The sequence below is a fragment of the Bos taurus genome, chromosome 10 (genome assembly GCF_002263795.3).
Source record: "Bos taurus isolate L1 Dominette 01449 registration number 42190680 breed Hereford chromosome 10, ARS-UCD2.0, whole genome shotgun sequence".
Lineage (NCBI taxonomy): Eukaryota > Metazoa > Chordata > Mammalia > Artiodactyla > Bovidae > Bos > Bos taurus.
The window spans coordinates 52,017,306-52,041,442 of record NC_037337.1 but is presented as its reverse complement, the minus strand read 5'-3'; positions in this window follow the sequence as shown (position 1 = coordinate 52,041,442).

The following is a 24,137-nucleotide window of genomic DNA, read 5'->3' as shown; positions in this document are numbered from 1 at the left end:
ACAAGTTGATGGTTAATGCTCCAGGTGCAGCCACCAACCGAAAGAGAGCTCAGGTAGGCAAGGTCCACCTTTGTCTCGGGCCTCTCCTTTTTCTAGCTTCCATGGTGATTATGCCCTTGTGACTGACTGACATCACCTATCTTTAAATGCACTAAAATATTCAATCAAATTATTCAGATTTCAGAAGCCTGGGAGCCAAGGTGTATCTCTTAAACTCTACCCATAACTGGACCCTCAATGGATAATTTATTCCCCATTCTTTGAAGGGGGTCTCACTGCAGCCTCTGAGCATTAATAATCACAGACTAATGTTTACTAAGTGCCTACAAAGTGCCAGGCAGAACGCCAAGTACTAACTCATCTAATCCTCATAAAAACCTCATGAGGAGGGTTCTGCTATCTCCATTTGCAAATAAGGAACCTGAGGCACAGAGAGGTAAAGTAACTTTCCAAAGAGCATGCAGTTCCTAAGTGGAGGAGGCAGTATCTGAATGTAGACAATCCAGCTCCAAAGGCAATACCTTAATTGGATGCGTCACAAATACTAATAATAGTCACTGCTTGAAAGGTCTTCCCCAAGGAAAATAAAATTAACTGGATTTCAGAGAAAACAGATGGAATTTTCTGGAGATTTAAGGCTCTGGCTCAGTGCTGAATCCAGCCTTTATGAATAAGTAGAATGTGCAGTGGCTAGAAAGGGGGAGGAGGCACAGGTAAGCAGCCCCTTGTCCTGGGAATGCCCTCCCTCCTGTCTGGTTTGGATTTCCTGCTTTTGTGGTCATCGCTTTGACTCACTGTATTACTCATTCAGGAAATTTGTATTAACTACTTTCTATGCAACCGACCCTTACTCCTGGAAGGAAAGTTATGACTAACCTAGATAGCATATTCAAAAACAGAGACATTACTTTGCCAAGAAAGGTCCATATAGTCAAGGCTATGCTTTTTCCAGTGGTCATGTATGGATGTGAGAGTTGGACTGTGAAGAAAGCTGAGCACTGAAGAATTGATGCTTTTGAACTGTGGTGTTGGAGAAGACTCTTGAGAGTCCTTTGGACTGCAAGGAGATCCAACCAGTCTATTCTGAAGGAGACCAGTCCTGGGATTTCTTTGGAAGGAATGATGCTAAAGCTGAAACTCCCAATACTTTGGCCACCTCATGCGAAGAGTTGACTCACTGGAAAAGACTCTGATGCTGGGAGGGATTGGGGGCAGGACGAGAAGGGGACGACAGAGGATGAGATGGCTGGATGGTATCACTGACTCGATGGATGTGAGTCTGAGTGAACTCCGGGAGTTGGTGATGGACAGGGAGGCCTGGCATGCTGCGATTCATGGGGTTGCAGAGTTGACCACGACTGAGCGACTGAACTGACTGATGTAACAGACACTGGAGATGCCAAAGGAAGACACAGAGCTGCTACCCTCGAGGATCTCCCATGGTAAGACACTAGCATGCGTTGCCACCTGTATTATCTAGCTGGGCTTCCCAGGTGGCTAAGTGGTAAAGAATCCAGCTGCCAAGCAGGAGACATAGGTTAAGTCCCTCAGTCAGAAAAATCCCCTGGAGAAGGAAATGGTAACCCATTCCAGTATTATTGTCTGGAAAATCCCATGGACAGAGAAGCCTGACAGGCTATAGACCATGGGGTCTCAAAGAGTCAGGCATGACTTAGTGAAAACAAGAACAACATATTGTCTAGTTAATCTAATCCTTGGAATCATACTGAGAAGTAGGCAAGATGGGAATTGATACACCCATTTTTATAATTGGGAATACTGAGGCACTAAATAGCTAATTGCTCTGCCCTGGTGTCTCCCAAAATCATATCCACTGGAATTCCAAATGAAGCTCTATTTCAAGTGTTTTCTGTCTTCTTGCCTTTGTTTATATTAAAGAAAGTGAAAGTGTTAGTCACTCAGCAGTGTCCCACTCTTTGTGATCCCAGGACTGTAGCCCACCAGGCTCCTCTGTCCATGGGATTCTCCAGGCAAGAATACTGGAGTAAGCAGCCATTTCCTTCTCCAGGAGATCTTCCTGACCCAGGGATTGAACCCAGGTCTCCCACATTGCAGGAAGATTCTTTGCCACTGAGCCACTAGGGAAGCTTGTTTATATTAATGATGTGGCCAACTTGCTAGCAGGCTTTCACTAGTCATCAATGAAATGAGGAAAAAAAAAGATAACAGAGTTTTTTTGTTAAACTAAATTTCTCCCACTTAAAGACCTATCCTCTAACTCTAAAATTATGTCCTTCCTACTTTTGGGTATTAAAATGCCCTTTTATAAATACTAGTAGTTTTTATTTTCTTTTCAATGCATTTACATGGCAGAACAAAATGTTAGTAATTTAGTTGTTTCCCAAACATGTTCGCTGGTCTTTGAACCCTCAGTACATAATTCCTGAGAGAGACAGAAAGTCCATCCCATCATCCAGAGGTGTAGATAAGCCTCCCACTACTTGTAGTACCTAAGGACCTGAGACCAAGGCCTTGACTGGGAGGACAGGGAGGCTTGGAGGGAGCTTCGAATGAGGAAGACAAAGAATGATACGCTGTGGTCCTTTTTCTCTGATTTATGTGATGCATGACTTTCCATAGCCATGGCAACTGGCCAAAAATGATAAGGCTGATTAATTCCACAAGTGCATTATTCACATGTCACCAAATATTGACTCTTACCAACCTCCTTCCCCTCACCCATCTGCCCTGATGTGTCAAATCAAAATAAATCAACAAACAAAAAGTGGCAGGCAGATGACACCCCAGGGATGCTGCAGCTAATTACAGAGTTGCCAGTCCTAGAGTCCCAAGCAGCTGCCCCATTTCTCCATCTCCCTTCTTCCCTAGTGACCAGGGGTACAATCACACACACACACACACACACACACACACACACACACACATTTTAGATGGGAATAGTTGAATATGTGAGGGGGGAAAGGGTTGGGGGCAGCTGGGGTGAAAAAGACTTAAAAGAGCCTAGGAAGTAATGATAACTGTAGACCATTTATTAATATGTGCCAGGTATATTAGTGCCACCACAACTCTAAGATGTAGAAACTATTATTATTGTTCCCACTTTATAGATTAAAAACTAAAACTTTATTTACATTAATCAACTTGTTCAAAGCCAAATATGTAGCATTTTATGGTCTGAACTCCAAATTAGTGCCTTTAATCCCTCCCTGGCCAACTTGCACTTACAGCTACCTGTATGCATTTTTCAATCACTCTGTGCTTTCATTTCTACATCATGATAATGGGACAATTATGGTACCCAGCTCACAGGGTTGTTGTGAGAAATCAATGAGCTAACACATGTAATGTACTTACAGTCACTTTGGTACGTATGTGCCCAGTATGTGTCGGTTTATTATCAATATTGTTGTTATTTTTATTGCACGGTATTGTCTTCTTTAGCTGGATGAAGGGAGTGTGGAGGTCACAGATTTTATAAGCAAAGAGGATATATTTGGGTGTATGAGAATTCTTGGGATCTAGTGCCGAGAGAACTACATTTCTACTCCAAGGCAGAGTGTAAGCCATTTTGTCTACACCTGTCCATACCAGGTTGAACATTTCCACGCCTTGTAGATTTCTGAGCTCTTGTTCTCTTCACTTCCTTCTGCCTCCTCTCTTCTGACAGCTCACCAGAGAAGCCACTCCCCCCACATTTCAGAGCCCTCTCTCCACTGAGTCACAAGCTGTTAGACTGCACAGCCCCACAGCAGTGGTTGGAATGAATTGCCACACCAATGGCTGGGTGGTGATGTGTACCACAACTGCAGAAACTCCCGATGAAGCATAGAGGGAGACGGGCTCATCGCTCCAGCCTGCTATTTTTAAAAGCAATTTCCAGCATTCTCCCCCTTCACTGCTTTCCACCAAACTATGAGAAAACATCACAATTAATTGACTGGAACATTCCCAACAGCTGCTACCCAGCTCCATTCAGGGCAAGTGGTACACACAAATGACTTTAAATTTAGTCTTACATTTTGTAACATGGAAAATAAAACCAATCACCCCTGTGAACATGAGTTATGAGTTTCCTTTTCCAGCTTCTGTAAATATGACTAAAGTCTCAGTCACCAGCCTGAGTGTGTCACAAATATGCTTCTTTCTCTCATGACCTTCTTCCGTCACTGACTGCATTTTCAAAAGTGGCCCGAGGCTGGAGACCAGCTGTTCTCTGGTTCCCTCAAGAGCTGGTTGCAAACAGTGCATCACTGGCTTGTGGGTTTTTTTCTTGATTCTTTGAGGGAGGCATTTAAATGTGCTAAATGGAAGTGAAGAATCATAGGATGGATAATAGGATGTTAAAATGGAAAGTTTCTACCAGTAGCCAAGATAGAACAGATGTGAGCGTAAAATGCAAAGTATAGATTAAAAAAAAAAAAAAAAGTGCGAGCTCCATGACTGCTTGTGCTGGATTGTTCCAGTGTCAGTTTATTTACAGTTGCTCAGTCCTATCCAATTCTTTGCAACCCCATGGGCTGCAGCCTGCCAGGCTCCTCTGTCCATGAGATTTTCCAGGCAAGAATACTGGAGTGGGTTGTCATTTCCTCTTCCAGGGGATCTTCTCAACCCAGGGATCGAACCTGTGTCTCCTGTATTTCCTGCATTGGCAGGTGAATTCTTAACCACTGAGCCACTGGGAAGGCTTTACACTGGGTGCTACATTTTCCAGAAAACTTTACAGAGTGTTCTGGATTTGAGTTTATCAGATGTGAACCTGAAGGGTCCTGGGATGTAGAAGTGAAGCAGCCATTCTGCTCACTGATGCTTGCTGTTGGTTAAGGGCAGTAGACCAAGGCACAGGCTCCAGTGGATCCTAGTTCATCTTCACTTTTCCCTGTTGGGTGTCCAGCTCTCCTTCTCAGCTGCTGACCCAGCTGCCCAGCAGTGACCCCAGGCCCACCACAGGCACTTAGCCACCAACTGTGAGGAAGCAGCCAGGAAGAGCAGACACCCTTCCCCAGGGGTCCATACCTACCTCCTTCTCATACCTACTCCAGCAGCTGGAAGAGCCCAGGTTCCAGGCTTCCCTGAGAACTCTGACTCATTAGCCTGTGCTGGGGCTGATTCATGGTCTTTCTTTTCAAACCTATCCTTCCCCTTGTGCCTCCAGCAACTGTGTATGCTCTAACTGCTGAAGTACATTCCTGACTCCATAATGCTCATAAGAGTCTACACATCCCTGGTTGGATCCTGAATGATGTCCTCCTGGAAAACCCCAGAGTCAGAAAACCCCGGAGTCAGATCAAGGATAAAGAGGAGTCAGAGTGTGGAGCAAAGAGAATTTTCAAGCTGAGAGATACAGCTGTGCCCTGTGTGCCTGTGCATGTGTGCTCAGTCATGACCAACTCTTTGTGACTCCATGAACTGTAGCCCGCCAGGCTCCTCTGTCCATGGGCTTTTTCAGGCATGAACACAGGAGTGGGTTGCCATTTCCTGGATCTCTTGAGTCTTCCACATTGGCAGGAGGATTCTTTGCAACTAGCACCACGTGGGAAGCACCCCCTGTGTGCCCACCTCCTTCTATACCTCCAGTCTCATGATGGACCCCATGCGCCCCCCAGAGAACTCGGACCTGTTGCTGACCCAGCAGCTGAGATATGGAGAGCTGCCACCTACCTCATGCCTGAGAAAGCTGTCGGAGAGAATCAAGGTAACCATACTGGGTTTTACAGGGTTGCCCAGAGTTCAGGGGGTCCTATCATTGTCCTTGGAATGTCATTGGAAAAGTCCCCGATGCTGGGAAAGACTGAGGGAAGAAGGAGAAGAGGGCATCAGAGGATGAGATGGCTGGATGGCATCACTGATGCAATGGACATGAACTTGGGCAAACTTCGGAAGATGGTGAGGGACAGGGAAGTCTGGCGTGCTACAGTGTCACAAAGAGTTGGACACGACTAGGCGACTGAACAATGAACAACAACAACAACAACAGCGCTGTCCTGGGTCCTGCCCAATAGGACTAGTGGGAGGGGCAAAGCAAGCCCAGGGGCAAAGAGCTGGAGGTAGATGCAGGATTCCCAGGAAGGAAGCACCGCCAGCAACCCCAGGAATGGAGCTGCATCCCGCAAATGGAGGGATCTGCAGGAGTGCTACAGCCATGGGAAAGAGAACGCTGGAGAAGCCCAGCAGAGCAGCTCACAGGAAAAACAGGGTTCAATAGCTGCCACCAGGCAAGCACTCAGTTACCTCTCCTTTCTCCCTCCTCTCTGACCCTGGAGAGGTCACAAACTGCCCAGTAAACTGACATGGGGGTGGGTGGGAGGACAGACAAGGCATAAAGATTTGCTGTAAAATTTAAGTTCCGAGTTTTGGTTAATTTCTTGGATTGAGCACGGCTGAGTTGTGATTATGTTTTGCAACTTAAACTGACCATGTTAATTGAGAGTGAGCTGGAAATTAAGAGCCTGCTGGAGTTTTCAGCCTAGAGGTGGAGAGAGCATTTCCATTTAATTTACCATAAGGTGGAAAGGCAAACAAAGTTGTGGTTGCTCAAGGCCAGCGACCAGGGCTTGTGTAAGCCAGTTACAACTGCCAAGGCAGGGAGAATCCAGGCCCTGTGAACCTCATGCTGGGTTTGTAGAGCCCTGGATTCCTCTAATGATGCCTCAGGGAGAAAAGGAGCCAGGCAGATGGCCAGAGGATGGGATTTGGGGGTTGTCTACTTTTCAGAGCTTTCGCTACTTTTTGTATTGGAGTTAGAGTATGTTTTCAACTGAAGGCAGAATAGAATTCTATAACTTTAAAAAGGTCTTAAAAACTACTTTCTGTCTTACCCCATTTGACCACTGGAGAAATGAAGGCGATAGAGGGGAAGAGATGTGCCCGTGTCAAAGCAGGACCCAAACCAGTGCTCTGACTCATAGTCCTGAGCCTTCTCCCCACCACCCACAACCTCCAACCCCAGCATCCACATGGCGCTCTGCTGGCTGATTTCTGACTTCTCCACAACTGTCTCACTTTAGATTTTTCATCTCCAAAATAAATGTAAAGGCATATATGAAACAGGACAGAAAACTAGGTCAGCAAGTGCAGGGCCAAGCGAAAGAAAGGTTTGGGGGAAGAAACGAGAGTCTGAGCTGCTGGGGAGCAAGCTCAGCCTCTGAGTCACCCTTGACCTCAGTGGTGCCATCACCTGCGGAAACTGAAAAGGCAGATTCTGAGTCCCCAGGCCATCCAGATGCACGACCCCGGAATCTGGGTTTTCACAACCATCCCAGGTGATCTGACTGCCAGGGTGGGTTTGGTTGTACGTGTCAGGCCCAGGGTGCCCCATGCGCATGGTGACAGCACACTGGCACTGCCCCTGGGTCCCCCTCCCCACTGAGGCATACCCTGGAGCAGGGCCCGAGGGCTTCAGCAGGCTGGGCGGGGACTCAGGCTTGGAGGAGTTTAAAAGGCTGATCTCTAGACTGAGGAGGAGAAGCTGAGGGAAGCCACGGGTAATCCATGCAGGGACCAGTTCTAGAAGCTAGCCTAGGAGAGGCAGGGTGTCTGGCTGCGTGATGGATGGCACAGAGAATGAAGCAGAGGTAAGAGCCAGCCCTAGGCCAGTCTTGGGAGGGGAGCCCTAAAGCCTGGGAAGTGGAGAGAGGTCAAAGTTCCAGGTGACAGGAACCACTGTGAGGGAAGGAGATGTCAAAGGATGAGAAAAGGTCTGTGCTAAACTGGCAATCTCTGGATAACTCTTTGGTCACAGACCTTCATGGAAAGGTTTTTGTGCTTTCATAACCAGTCTGAATCCCAGAGTGGCTGAAAATATGTTTACTCTTGCTCATCTATGACAGTAGTTCTCAACCAGGGGCAACTGTGGCACCCAGGGGACATTTGACAGCATCAGGAGAAAATTGGTTGCCACAAACTGAGAGTTGGTGGGTGTGTGACCCTGTCATCCATGGAAGGCAGGGGAGCCAGGGGAGCTGCTGGGCACCCAACCACAAAAGGGACTTCCCCCCAACAAATAAACACCCATCCCAGAAGGTCAATAGTGCCGCAGTGGAGACTATGATGGAATCATTCAGAGAACCCATCATCCTTTGGGGAAACGCACATCTGAGATGCTCATGATAAAAAGCCCTGGGTTAATTCTGTCCACACACACTAGAGTCCTCTCACTCTGGAGGGCAGCCAGGCCTAAAGCCAGGCACCAGTGTGCAGTTGTATGCTAGCCACTGAGTTTCATAGTGAGTTTTATTAAAAGAAAAAATAAACAGCAGCACATTTTATATTTGGCTAATGATTGGCATCAAAGTCTGTTGGAGTCATACCTCCATGCTCCCACTGCACTCCTATCTTGCCATCTCCCACTGTCCCACAGAGATGGCTCTGCAGCATCCCAGGTCACGGAACAAGGACTTTTACATCCTTAACCTCCATCCCAGTCACTAGGACTCTGCTTCTTCAGTTTCCAACAGGCACAGCTGATGTCTCTTGCAAACCAAGGGGGCCAAGGCAAAGGTTAGTGTTGGCAGCGAGTGGGGGTTGGTGGTGGTAGTCATGGCTTCTCCTCCAAGAACAGCCAATTAACTTTCTTTCTGGGCTCCTCAGTTTCCAGATTTGTAAGTGCACCCTGATCCTGGCTAATTTCCTACCTTTCAACTACAGGTGTGAGCATGTGTCCCCAGGATACTGCTCCAACTTGTCCAGGCTGCAGCACCCCACTTTCTCCCAATTTGCTTTTACTATGGCACTCAGCGTTGTCCTTCTAAGATTCCAGGGTACCTGGGTCCTCTTCATCTCTCAAAGTGTACAGCCAAGTCCTTTAAGGCAGTGGTCCCCAACACTTTTGATCCCAGGGACCAGTTTCTTGTAAGACAATTTTGCCACCGATAGGACAGGGTCAGGGGTGGTGGAGGCCATGGTGCTAGTGATAAGGAGTGATGGGGAGAGGAAGATGAAGCTTCGCTTGCTTGCCTGCCACTCACCTCCTGATGTGCAGCCCAGTTCCTAAAGGCCATGGACTGGTACCAGGGGTTGGGGACCCCTATCTTAAAGGGCATGGTGGGGAGCAGAATTTCAGAGAGCTCAGAATTCTAGCTCTACCTAAGGAGGGTGTTGCCAGATTTCTTTCCACACTGGAAACAAACCCATTTGTTACTTTGAGTCATGACTGAGATGACATTTATGACATATAGCAATGAGGGAATTATCTTTAGGAGCAGAAAGACGAAGACATACTGTGGGTCTGATAAGATATAAGCAGCAGCAGATAAAAACATTTATAAAGGGAGACGATGTCTATCTGCCAAACAGCAGCAAGGAATCTCAGCCACTAAACACAAAGAAATGAAAAGAAGTCAAGCCAGATTCTCTGATGGGTTGCACACTAGCCTCCATCCTTTCCTGCAAGAAGATTCAGCAAAAGGAGAGAAAATGGAAAGCGATGTTGGATGTTGGGTTTAGAGATCTGGTGTGACCTTGGACAGAAGTTTCCTGGGCACAAGAAGGGAAGGAAGTGGCCCTATTTACCTCTCATGGTCAAGGTGATGTTTAAGTAAGTTTAGTTCAGTTCAGTTCAGTCCTCAGTTGTGTCCAACTCTTCACGACCCCATGAACCGCAGCACTCGAGGCCTCCCTGTCCATCACCAACTCCTGGAGTTCACCCAAACTCACGTGCATCGAGTTGGTGATGCCATCCAGCCATCTCATCCTCTGTTGTCCCCTTCTCTTCCTGCCCCCAATCCCTCCCAGCATCAGAGTCTTTTCCAATGAGTCAACTCTTCGCATGAGGTGGCCAAAGTATTGGAGTTTCAGCCTCAGCATCAGTCCTTCCAGTGAACACCCAGGACTGGTCTCCTTTAGGATGGACTGGTTGGATCTCCTTGCAGTCCAAGGGACTCTCAAGAGTCTTCTCCAACACCACAGTTCAAAAGCATCAATTCTTCAGTGCTCAGCTTTCTTCACAGTCCAATTCTCACATCCATACATGACTACTGGAAAAACCATAGCCTTGACTAGACGGACCTTTGTTGGCAAAGTAATGTCTCTGCTTTTCAATACGCTGTCTAGGTTGGTCATAACTTTCCTTCCAAGGAGTAAGCGTCTTTTAATTTCATGGCTGCAATCACCATCTGCAGTGATTTTGGATCCCAGAAAAGTAAAGTCAGCCACTGTTTCCACTCTTTCCCCATCTATTTGCCATGAAGTGATGGGACCGGATGCCATGATCCTAGTTTTCTGAATGTTGAGCTTTAAGCCAACTTCTTCACTCTCCTCTTTCAGTTTCATCAAGAGGCTTTTTAGTTCCTCTTCACTTTCTGCCATAAGGGTGGTGTTATCTGCATATCTGAGGTTATTGACATTTCTCCCGGCAATCTCGATTCCAGCTTGTGCTTCTTCCAGCCCAGTGTTTCTCATGATGTACTCTGCACATAAGTTAAATAAGCAGGGTGACAATATACAGCCTTGATGTACTCTTTTTCCTATTTGGAACCAGTCTGTTGTTCCATGTCCAGTTCTAACTGTTGCTTCCTGACCTGCATACAGGTTTCTCAAGAGTCAGGTCAGGTGGTCTGGAATTCCCATCTCTTTCAGAATTTTCCACAGTTTATTGTGATCCACACAATCAAAGGCTTTGGCATAGTCAATAAAGCAGAAATAGATGTTTTTCTGAAACTCTCTTGCTTTTTCGATGATCCATCGGATGTTGGCAATTTGATCTCTGGTTCGTCTGCCTTTTCTAAAACCAGCTTGAACATCTGGAAGTTCACGGACCAGACAGATGTAGGGACCTTAACTTTTGTTTCCTTTACACAAGAAATTGTAGCCAGGATTAACAGTGTGAGCTGAATAAGCCCTGAGACTATCACCAGAATGGGGGATCCCAGAAGTAGGAAAAGACACTCTCAATAGTGAGAGATCAAAGACGTGTCTTTATTTCTCATTCAAACTGGTAACAAAGCAGTGACTGGAATTGAGGTTATAGCTACTCATTGGCTTTGTCTTTAACCTTGTTTAAATCAACTTGGATTAAAGAAAAAGGAAAGATGCTCAAGGTGTTAGCTATGAAAATAATCCACTGGGTAACCCACTGCACTTTGGGCTTATCAAATGGTCTTCATTCTCTGAACAGAGCAAAGATGTGCAGCTACACTAGAAAGAATGATTGCCCTGCCAACCCTCGGAAGTCCCAAAGAAGCCCTCAAGTTCCTTCCCTTTTTCCTATTTATCTTGGTAATGAATTCTCTGAGCCTTTGACCTGCCAGTTCAGTTATCTTTCCCCGTCTCTGACAAAAGCCTTGCTGTGGGGAAAGATAATATTTTCTTAATCAGATGAGTTATCAGTGAGATCTATGGAGCACCTTTGGCTTCTCTTAGGAGAAAGCCTTTGGATAGAATAAGAATATTAAGGAATATTTTAGATTTATTCAACTCATTTTTTTTTAACTTTAAGAGTTGGCTAGAGGAAACCTTGAACTTTCTAGCCTTCTCTACACAATGAAAGGGGGAAAGGTGAAGAATTTTAAAGATTTTGTGCTTCCCAGGTGGTACTAGAGGTAAAGAACTTGCCTGCCAATGCAGGAGACTCGGGTTTGATCCCTGGGTTGGGAATATCCCCTGGAGAAGGGAATGGCAACCCATTCCAGTACTCTTGGCTGGAGAATCCCATGAACAGAGGAGCCTGGAGGGCAACAGTCCATGGGGTCACAAAGAGTCGGACACAACTGAAGTGACGCAGCACGCACGCACATAAAGATGTTATCAGTCTCTACTTGCAGTCAGGATCCAACCTTGAGGCATGATTACCTAGGGTTTTGAAAGATCTAGGTTATCATACTCTCAGTTACTTAACTGCTACAGTTTCCGACTCAATGGACATGAGTTTGAGCAAACTCCAGGAGATGGTGGAGGACAGGGAAGACTGGTGTGCTGCAGTTCATGAGGTCACAAAGAGTCAGACACAACTTAGCAACTGACCAGCAACAACAGTTTCCAAGCTGATACAAAGGGACCATCATAGTGCCCACCTCGTAGAGATATCGTTAGGATTACACACAATCACGACCATAAGCATTTAAGACAGGGACTAGTTCAGTAAATGTTAGTTTTCTTTCCTATATCAACCGAAGGATTATCTTAAATTTCCATTTTGTCAAGACATGGCTTCTAAACATTCTGGACGTCACAGGGTACCTCTAACAGTGAACAAATAGCCCCTCTGAGTAAAAGGAAGTTAGCACAACCTGTGTATCTGTTACTTGGAAAGAGATAGTGGCTAAAGGATTACCATATTTGCTTCCTAGAGCTGACAAGACAGTTTCCCACAAACTGGGTGGCTTGAAAAAAAAAAAAAAAAAGAACTTAATTCCCTTATAGTTGTGGAGATCAGAAGTCCAAAGTCAAGGTGTCAACAGGATGAGTTTCTTCTGGAAGATTTGTGAGAGAAAATATTCCATGCCTCTCCCAGATTCTGGGAAAGGGAGCCCCTCACAGAGGATGGGACAGGTACACCTTCCCAGATACTGAGGTGCCTAACTTGATCCTAATGTTAACATAAAGCCGTGGGTCTCACAATATGGTGGACTGAAGGATCACCCAGGAACAAAACAGAACAGCAAGTGCCTTGACTTTATTATTTCTAACCCTGGGAGTTATCCTGCCAGATAGAAATTACAATCCTCATTTTTCAGATTAGACAACTAAGGCTCAGAGGGTTTAACTCACTCAAGATAATCCACCCAGGAGATGTCTGACTAGGACTTCAAAGTCAGTCCAACCTCAAAGTTCACAGTTCCTTTACATAGTTGCACTGCTCTGACCATTCAGGTCCCCAGAGGAGAGACTCTTGGGACCTGTCCACGAAACAGCCACAGGACTCGATGTGGACTGAAGATAAAGGTATCTGCCCTGCTATATAACATTTATTCATGTTTCCCTTGGGGTGATAGAACAGCAGATATGTAAACTGTATTCCACAATGTTTTAGGCACTGTTCATTTCTGTTGGGAATGAAATGGACCAAGTGCTCTTACAGAGCTTCTCATTGAGGAGATAGACAGTAAACAAATAAACAATAAATATATGACAACTGGTGAATAAGTACTATAAAGAGAAAATAACACAAAGTAAGAAAAAAATGAGAAGCAGAGAATCACGATCTGACTGAGGTTTTAAAAGAGGTACTTGGGCTGATACATAGGTTACATACTGTAGAGCAGCAAGGGGGTAAACCCAGGGACATCACTTGAGAAGTGATGGCAGTTTCAACTAGGATTGCTGGTGGCCATGGAGGTGGTGGAAGTTGGTAAATTCTCAACATGTTTTGAAAGTTGAACTGACATAATCTGCTGAGAGATTGGGTAAGAGGTATAAAAGAAAAATAATAAAAGGACCCTGTTGCTGGTTCCCCAAAAGATATGTGAATGTTACCTTATATGGCAAAAAAAAAAAAAAAAATCTTTGCATATGTGATTAAAATCAGTTTAAAATGAGATTATATCCTGGATAATTTGGGTGGGCCCTAAATGCAGTCACATGTAACTTCAAAAGAGGGAGGAAGAAGGAGACCTAACACACACTGGACAAGGTGATGTGAAGCTGGAGCAGAACGATTTGAAGATGCTGGCCTTGAAGACTGGAATGATGTGGCCACAAGCCAAGGAATGCCAGCACCATCAGAAGTGGAAGAGGAAAGAAATGGGTTCTCCCATAGAGCCTCCAGAGGAACCAACACCTTGATTCCAGCACAGTGATACTGAGTTTGAACTTCTGGTCTCCAGAACTTGAGAGAATACAATTACATTGTTCTAAGCTGCCCAATTTGTGTTAATTTGTTTCAGCAGCCACAGAAAACTAATACAGACCCCCCTTCTCTAATATTCCTCTGCACACTAAACATATTCTCTATGTGACTGGTATATGGCCTGATATAAGTACATGAATTTGTAAGAAAATGAATTGCTATTTGAAATATGTTTATATTTTTATTCATATTATTCAGGTTCTGCTCTAGATCTTACACTCTTTCCTTCTGTACTCTATATATTTAAGGCCTATCCATGCTCTCATGTGTATGCATACCTGGTATGATATATCTATCTAGTATAGAACACTCTGCTTCCAACAGAAATCCCTTTTCCATTCTGGTAGAGATGGACATCTAGGTTGCTTCCAGCTCACTGCTGTCAAACTACAACTTGAATAGAATTTTAAAATCAAGAATCAGATAACTGCTGATGCAGTCTTTTTATGGTCAGGTGAAAAGAACAAATATTACAGTCGGACCCAAACCATAAGATGATAAACCATCAGCTGTGCAAGGGTTTAAATGAGTAACAATTATGAATCTTGGATTCCCCTTGGCCCATTCTTTCCTCACAGGTCCCTCTGCACTGACTTTCCCTCTCCCCAAGAGATCCCAGGAAATTGAATGACCTAAAAATTCCAGTTGCCTTGCTTGACAAATTGGAATGGAAGTCGACAGCTGTTTTCCCTCCAGCATCCTCTGGGAAATCCACCCAACTCTATGTTCCTGGCCTGCCCTTGATTTCAAAGCTATAATGTTCAATACCAAGTGGCAAGTGCCATGTATAGGATGTTAGCATCGGGAAGCAATTCAAGAGCTAGAAGGGGCAGAGACAGCCCCTGGGAGCAAAAGAAGCCAAAGCTGGTTAGCTAGGAGAAATGTGGATGAGGTGGGCTCAGGTGGCTCCAAGCGTGTAAAGAATGATGCTAAAAGCAATTGCGCTTCTACTCAGTCAAGAAACAGACACAGTAGACCTGAACTGCTAAGAACCACTTGGCACAGACATTCAGAAGGACTTTGTAAATAAGTGAGGTTAGAGGCAACAATCATGCAGTCTCAAAGTTGGAAGATGTTGATTCAGATAAGCTGTGTAAAAGCAAACACCTTGTCTGGAACAGACCCTAACTAGCTATCTTACCTCTATCACTAGCTTGCTTCAGAACATGAGCTAAGCCCACTGCTTTGGTTTCCTTATCTGTCAAAAGGGGGGGTTCAAAAGATGTGGCTACATAAAAATAACTCAAAATGCATCACAGAATTAAACATAAGAGCTAGAGTTGTAAAACCCCAAGAGGAAAACACAGGAGACAGTCTTTATGACCTTGAATTAGACAGATTTCTAAAATATGACACCAAAAGCATGATCCATAAAAGATAAAGATTGACAAGTTGGACTTTTTCAAAATTAAAACCTTTTGCTCTTCAAACACCACTAAAAAAAATCAAAATATAAGCCAAAAACTAAGGTTATATAAACAGTAATTTATGTAACTGATAAAGGCATGAATCCAAAATATGTATAGAACTCTAAGGGACTTTCCCTGGTGGTCAAGTGGCTAAGACTCTGCACTCCCAATACAAGGGGCCCAGGTTCAATCCCTGCTCAGGGAACTAGACATTGCATGCCACAAATAAGACCCAGTGCAGCCAAATTTTTTTTTAAATAAAAAAAAAAGTATGTAAAGAACTCTTAAAATTCAATAATGAAACAAGATTTGAATCTTTAACCAAAGATATATGAATGACTAATAGACATACGAAAAGATGTTCAACAACATTATACATTAGGGAAATACAAATTAAGAGCATGATAAGTTATCACCACATATTCACTGAAATGACTACAAGCAAGAAGTCTAACAATGCCAAGTGTTCACAAGGATGTGGGGAAACTGGAACATTCATATCCTCACTGCTTGTGGGAACAGAGAATGGCTACAGCCACTTGGGGAAAAAGTTTGGCGGTTTCTTAAGTAGCTAAACATACACCTACCATACAAACCAGCAATTATCTCCTAGGTGTATACCCAAGAGAAATGAAAATATGTCAACACATAGACATGTGTGTTCATAGTAGCAGTAGCCACAATATCCCAACACTGGCAAAATCCAAATGTCCATCAGCTGGTGAACAGATAATCAAATATAGTCTATCCATACAATGGAATAGGAATGAAGCAATATAAGAGCTCAATACTGTAATGTAAGTCATAACAGGACTGAATCTCAAAAACATTCCGTGAAGTGAGAGAAGCAAATACAAAAGGCTACATATGTAGGATTCCATTTATATGAACTCTCTAGTAAAGGCAAAACTATAGATATAGAAAATATTGATTAACCTGGAGCTGGGGGTAGGAATGGGGAATGAACATAGTCACAAGGAAATGTGGGATTGATGGAAGTGGTAATGGTTTCAAAATGGTATGTTGTTGTTAGAGCCACTAAGTCACATCCAACTCGTTTGCAACCTTGCGGACTGTAGCCTGCCAGGCTCCTCTGTCAATGGGATTTCCCAGGCAAGAATACTGGGGTGGGCTGTCATGCCCTCCTTCAGGGGGTCTTCCTGACCGAGGGATCAAATCCGTGTTTTCTGCGTCTCTTGCATTGGCAGGCTGGTTCTTTACTGCTCGTGCCACTGTGTGTTTGTATGTTCTTGTTACTGAGGACAGTGGTAGAGAGCATTCCCTGGGACTAGGATGAAGCAAGAAAGGTGCTGAGGGTGCAACATTTAAGGAGACTCTCACTCCCAGGCATCAGCTCTGCCTTGAGAGATCCTGAGAAATGAGTGCCTCCTTAAGTGTGGGCCCTGCAGGCATAACCTCTATGGAGGCACTCACTCTCACGGTGGAAAGTGTAGGGTGGTCCAGAGAGTGGTCTCCTCCAGTGCTGCACTCTCACACCTCATTGGCCTTGCCTTAGTTACAGCCCTGCTGCAGGGGGCCTGGACCCAAGTCCACATGCTAGAGTTATACCTACTAGATGTGTGACTGCAGACAAGTCTATGCCCCTATTTTCTTGCCTGTTCTGACTCCATGATTCCAGGGCCACTTTATTCTCCTCTACAGTAAAGCAAAACAATTATGGAAATAACACTCCATCTATGAGATCCCAATTTAAATTTCCTGTCTTCACAGAAGCAACCCCCTTGGCCGTGTAAACCACCCTCTGTCATGTGTTCTTAGCAACTTGTTCATTTTATCCACAGCAGTTATATTTATACTATTTTACTTTATTGCTTTATATCAGTCAAGATAGTTTGGATTACAGTGCAGTAATAAAAACCTCAAAATCTCAGGGGCTTAAAACAGCAAGGGTTTATTGCTTTCTCTCTCCACATGTCCGCTGTGTCAGCTGGGAGGTTCAGCTCAGGGAGCCCGCCTATGGATCAGCCACATATGCAGCACTTAGCTGGTCTTTGTGGCAGAGGGGAAAGAGCTCCAGGGGGGCACACATTAACCGCTCAGCCCAGCAGGAGCATGAACCATGTCCAGTCATGAGTCACTGGCCAGCAGTCATCAGTGTCCCCACCCACCCACAGGGGACCCCTGCTACTGCACTCCTAATATGAGCCTGAAAGGCAGAAAGTGGGAAAGGTTTAGGCTCTCTGATGACTCTGCATTATTTATTTGCTTAGGTCCAAATCCCCCGACCAGCATGGCCCATTAGGCAGCATTGCCTGTCTTGTTCGCCACTGTATCCCCAGTGCTGGCACCTTTGTGGTGGTCATTCAGTTGCTTAGTCATGTCCAACTCTTAAAGACCCCATGGACTGCAACACTCTAGGCTCCCCTGTCCTCCACTACCTCCCAAAGCTTGCTCAAACTCATGTCCATTAAGTCCATGATGCTATCTAACAATCTCATCCTCTGCTGCCCACTTCTCTTTTTTCCCTTCAATCTTTCCCAGCATCAGGGTCTTTTCCAATGGGTCAGCTCTCCACATCAGGTGGCCAAAGTACTGAAGCTTCAGCTTCAGCATCAGTCCTTCCAATGGATATTCGGGAGGAGATCCTGAATATTCACCGGCACCTAGCTGGTGCTTAATAATGATTTGTTGCCCAACTGAACAGTTCTGGTAGTTTAGGATTGGTGACTAAGACTATTGGCTGGATGAATGTTAGCTTCCAGCAAACTGCTCAGACCCTAGAGGACTCAGAGCCCAGTTCTTCCATGTCAACTGGACCCTTCTGAAAGGTGAAGAATAATTTCTCTAACTGCTGCTTTCCCTCATTTTCTCCTGGAATGTCTAACTGCAGAGGCCAATGAACAAAAACCTCTAAGAGTCTGGGACTGTGGTCCAAAGCGATGATCCAAAATCTGAAAATCTTTGTAATTGTATTCTTCATCTTACAAGTTCATACTTATTATGAATTTTATAATTTTTCTGTTATATTTATAGTCATAAAAAAGTTTTAAAATATTTAACAGCTTAATTAAGGCTTCACATATAAGTGTCATGCTTATCTCACAGTTTCAAGGTCCCCCCAATAGCCCACACACCCACACCCCTAGAGTTGTTTGCTTCAATCCAGGAAACATAGTTCCAAGACACCTTAGATAGGGCCTTAAGGCTTAAATTTAGAGCATTAAGAACATCCTCTGCAATTTGCTTCCTTTCTATGGTGACACTTTTTCTCTTGTGGGAATAAAATTCTTTTTGCATGTGGGATTTGCCTTTGTCTAATTAAATGAGGGAACAGTGGTGTTAAAGGTCTCATTTTCTTTCCCACAGGTTGATAGACTAAATTTGTCCAAAACAATATTTCTCAAATATTTTTTTTTACCATGACCCACACAAAGAAGGGCATTTAATATCACTTTCTATAATGGGCACCATTGGTAACTCCCTGCTGGCTGGGGTACCCATCCCCCAGGGACTGAGTGTTGGCTGCTGAAGGTCACAGCTGCCTCTTTCTGTAGAGATTTGCTCATGGCTGAGCAGGAGCTGCCTTTCCAGAAGATTATGCACTCCTCTTCCTCAGAGCAGCCTGCAGCCAGTGACTGGTTGTTGACATGGGGGTTCAAGAGGCTACCTGCTTGTCTTAGGCAGTACCAACGCTGATATAATTCAAGCTTCAGGGCCCCACATGTGATCAGGCTGGAGAGCAATTCCTCATAGCTCCTCCACTGCTCATCCAGCTCCCCTCGCTCTCTTCTTGTCTGAGTGTGTGTGTGCTCTCAGTTGTGTCTGACTCTTTGCAACCCCATGGACTGTAGCCCGCCAGGCTCCTCTGTTCATGGAATTTCCCAGGCAAGAATACTGGAGCAGGTTGCCATTTCCTGCTCCCAGGGATCTTCTTGACCCCAGGATCAAACCTACATCTCCTGCACTGCTCACAGATTCTTTACCACTGAGCCACCTGGAAAGCCCCCTAAAGATATCACATACACCCAAATCCTTTTTATGGAGCTCTGCTCCTAGAGAACCTGACTTAAGACAGTACTCAATATACACACATTCCTGAAATAAAATTTCCAAAAATAATATTTACACTTACTTTATGTGATGCACTCTGATATTTTCTATACTATCCTATTCTGGTGTTTTGTTTTGTTTTGTTTTTTCAAACTGTGAGCCTCTAATTTGCCTTTGTAATCCACTAATAAGCCACAGACCAGCAATTAGAAAAACACTGCACTAAACCTTTCCAAGTTCACTTTCTGGAGGTTGGTATTCACTTGGGCAGGTTACGGAGAAGGTGGAGCAAAGGGACTCTGTCTCAGTGTGCACAGCATCAAGAGCTGAGGGACACAGGAAATTGATCCTTAGGGCTGAGCCCCTCAAGGGAGCAGCAAGGGCCAACTGCCATCAGACAGCAGGGCTGGCCACCAGCCTTCTCCACACTGTTCCCCAGTGGCACATGCACTTACTTGGGGCTTCAGTAGGAAATGTGGGTTCCCAGAGGATAAAGCAGTTTTCAACATTAAACAAAGGCATGAAGATGAACATGTGAGAATATTTATTTCAGCATTATCTGTAATGGCCAAAACTGAAACATCCCAAATGGCCATCATTAGATGAACTACAGTGCAACTGGACAAAGATAACTGTGTATCCATTAAAAATAATGCAGTAGGTATCTAAGTATAGTAAATTTTCCATGCTATGGGTATGCTAAGTAGAAATATCAACTGAATTCATAGTTCACCAATATAACTCCATATTTATATTAATTAGTTCAAGCTTTATATAGTGAAAATATGGAAAAATACACTCAAAATTATTTACAATAATCATCTGCAGGAGCATGATTATGGGAGACTTTTATTTTGTAAGTCATATATTTCCATAACATTTGAACTTTTTGCCACAAGCATGATTTACTATTGAAATGAGAAAAAGCAATAATTCTCACTCTAAAAAAGTAAAACACAAAAAGAAGCTCTAAAGCGGGAGCATGTGTTCCTTTGAAGTCACAAAGCACCCCTTCAGCAGGTAAAATGTGCTTTCAAGAGTCTGAGATAGAAACCATTTCTAGGAGTTCATGCTCTAAGGCTACACTTTTGCTCCAACATATAGAAATTTCAGACAAAATACAAACTGAAGAAATTTACAGCTCATAGCAAGGCTCAGACACTAGATAAATGTCCCTACGCACCAGGAACAGAAGAAAAACCCCCTATCCAGGAGCAGGACTGAGGCCAGAGCCTGTGGGTCAGGTTTTGCAAGCAAACAAAGGTGGCTTCCCTGGTGGCTCAATGTTCAAGAATCCTCCTGCAATGCAGGAGACTAGATTTCTATCTCCGAGTCAGGGAAATCCCCTGCAGAAGGGAATGGCAACCCACTCCAGTTTTCTTGCCTGGACAGAAGAGTCTGGTGGGCTATAATCCATGGCATTGCAAAGGTCAGACGCAACTGAGCGACTAACACTTTCTCTTTCAAAGGTGGTTCCAGCAAGGCCACAGGGACTAAGGGGTAGGGCTGTGGAGTGAGAGATGCTGGGAACAGGGACTAGAGGCCTGCTTCCCAACTGGGGAAAGCTGGCTGGGTTTTTGTTTGTTTGTTTCTGTTTTTAAAATCAGGAATTGGTTACCCTGGATGCATCTTAAAATCAACTGAGGACAGAAACTCAGAGGCTCTGTAACAAACTCGAGGGGTGGGGTGGGGAGGGAGATGGGAGGGAGGTCCAAGTGGGAAGGGACATGTGTATATCTACGGCTGATTTATGCTGATATTTGGCAGAAAACAACAAAATTCTGTAAAGCAATCATTGTTCAATTAAAAAATAGATAAATATTTTAAAAATCACCTGAGGACCTTTTAAAAAACATCATTGCCACTGAAACTATGATTTAATTTTAAAATTCACCTCTTCCTCTGTCTCCACCTCTGCCTTTCTCTCTCCTCCCTATAAGTCTCCCTTGGAGATTCTAACACACACCCAAGACTGAGACCTCACTGAAATGCTGGGTTTATACAGAGCTCCAACAATACATGTACAAACTCTTTGCAGGCACTCTGCCAAATAAGCTACCTGTTTGGACATGAGATCTGAGAATTTCCCCATTATGACCCCAGAGTGGGCATTTCTACCCATCTCTAAGGCCGGCATGTGGGCTGGAGGCCTTGGGGAAGAGCCTAACAGAGTCAGGGTTGGGTAAAGAGACAGAGAGATAGATGGGGGAAAGATGCCAATCTGTAGGTAAATGGACAAATCCATGATACACATGATATATTCATATAACAGTATTATAACAGTGAAACTTAATACCCAGCAATAACATGGCATCTACATGGATAACTCTCAAAAACATAATAGTGAGATATAAAAGCAACTTGCAACATGGCATGTTTTTTATGATACCATTCATTTAAATTTTAAACTACAGGACATTAAAAGTATATATTGTTTTGTGGCTAAATACATATACACTAAAACTACAAAAATATTCATGAAAGTCAACCATACTGACTTAAGGACTGCAGTTACTTTTGGAGAGGGGAGATGGATAGGCAGGGATCAATAAAGAGGAACAAACTTGGATGAACCTCAAAAGCATCCCCATGCTTGTAAGAAACTAGTGTTTAAATGGTCACATGGTTTATGATTCCATTTACGATGTTTGTGAAAAAACAAAACTATAGTGATGAGAACAGATGAGCAGTTGCCAGAGGTCGGGGGATGGTATGGTTATAAAGAGTGTTTTGGGGGGTGGTGAGGCCCTTTCCCGCACAATTGCACTCATCTCACACGCTAGTAAAGTAATGCTCAAAATTCTCCAAGCCAGGCTTCAGCAATATGTGAACCGTGAACTTCCTGATGTTCAAGCTGCGTTTAGAAAAGGCAGAGGAACCAGAGATCAAATTGCCAACATCCACTGGATCATGCAAAGAGCAAGAGAGTTCCAGAAAAGCATCTATTTCTGCTTTATTGACTATGCCAAAGCCTTTGACGGTGTGGATCACAATAAACTGTGGAAAATTCTGAAAGAGATGGGAATACCAGACCACCTGATCTGCCTCTTGAGAAATCTGTATGCAGGTCAGGAAGCAACAGTTAGAACTGGACATGGAACAACAGACTGGTTCCAAATAGGAAAAGGAGTTCGTCAAGGCTGTACATTGTCACCCTGTTTATTTAACTTATATGCAGAGTACATCATGAGAAACGCTGGGCTGGAAGAAACACAAGCTGGAATCAAGATTGCCGGGAGAAATATCAATCACCTCAGATATGCAGATGACACCACCCTTATGGCAGAAAGTGAAGAGGAACTAAAAAGCCTCTTGATGAAAGTGAAAATGGAGAGTGAAAAAGTTGGCTTAAAGCTCAACATTCAGAAAATGAAGATCATGGCATCCGGTCCCATCACTTCGTGGGAAATAGATGGGAAAACAGTGGAAACAGTGTCAGACTTTATTTTTCTGGGCTCCAAAATCACTGCAGTTGGTGACTGCAGCCATGAAATTAAAAGACGTTTACTCCTTGGAAGGAAAGTTATAACCAACCTAGATAGCATATTCAAAAGCAGAGACATTACTTTGCCAACAAAGGTCCGTCTAGTCAAGGCTATGGTTTTTCCTGTGGTCATGTATGGATGTGAGAGTTAGACTGTGAAGAAAGCTGAGTGCCGAAGAATTGATGCTTTTGAAGTGTGGTGTTGGAGAAGACTCTTGAGAGTCCCTTGGACTGCAAGGAGATCCAACCAGTCCATTCTGAAGGAGATCAGCCCTGGGATTTCTTTGGAAGGAATGATGCGAAAGCTGAAACTCCAGTACTTTGGCCACCTCATGCGAAGAGTTGACTCATTGGAAAAGACTCTGATGCTGGGAGGGATTGGGGGCAGGAGGAGAAGGGGACAACAGAGGATGAGATGGCTGGATGGCATCACTGACTCGATGGACGTGAGTCTCAGTGAACTCCGGGAGTTGGTGATGGACAGGGAGGCCTGGCGTGCTGCGATTCATGGGGTCGCAGAGTCGGACACGACTGAGCGACTGATCTGATCTGAGGCCCTTTCGTATCTTGAATGTGGTGACAGTAATGTCAATCTATGACGTACTGAAATTCATAGGACTAAAATTCACAAGGATAGTAGGGTGAGAGTTTCCAGAGCCTCCGAGGAGGTGGACATGGGAGTCATAGTTTAATGTGGAGGGAATGTCAACTTGAGAAGATGAAAAGTTCTGGAGATAAATGGTGGTGATTTTTACAGAACAATATGAATGTATTCAATGCTGCTGAACTGTATACTTTAAAATGGTGAAAATGGTAAATTTTGTTATCTATATTTTACCACAATAAGAAAGTTTAAAAATTCATAGGACAGTACAGTAGGGTAAAGAAAGCCAATTTTATTGAATTTTATTGCACGGTTATTGAAAAAACTAAAAGAAAAACCTGCAGCAAATACAGTATTGCAAAATGTTAAGATCTACTAAAGCTACATGGTAAATACATTTATGTCTGTTACTCCATTTTCTTCACTTTTCTGTATGTTTAAAATGTTCTAGTAAGTTTTTAATAGTTTAAGGTAGAATCAAACATTTAGGGGTGCAAAAAACTTCTGAGATTATTCCCTGCAGATTATTTGAACAGAGAGAAACAGAGCTTTCTCAGCTAAAACTCCTGACTCCTTTATCCATGCTGATAATTTTAAACTGAAGCTTTTTTGGAAAAAATAATTTTGTTCATTTATTTATAGCTGTACTGGGTCTTCATTGCTACACAGGCTTTCTCTAGCTGCGGCGAGAGGAGGCACTCTCTAGTTGCAGTGCACCAGCTTCTCACTGTGGCGGCTTCTCTTATTGAGGAACATGGGCTATAGGTGTGCAGGCTTCAGCAGCTGCACTCCCAAGCCCTAGAGCACAGGCTCAATAATTCTGGCACATGGGCTTAACTGCTCTATGGCATGTAGGATCCTCCCAGA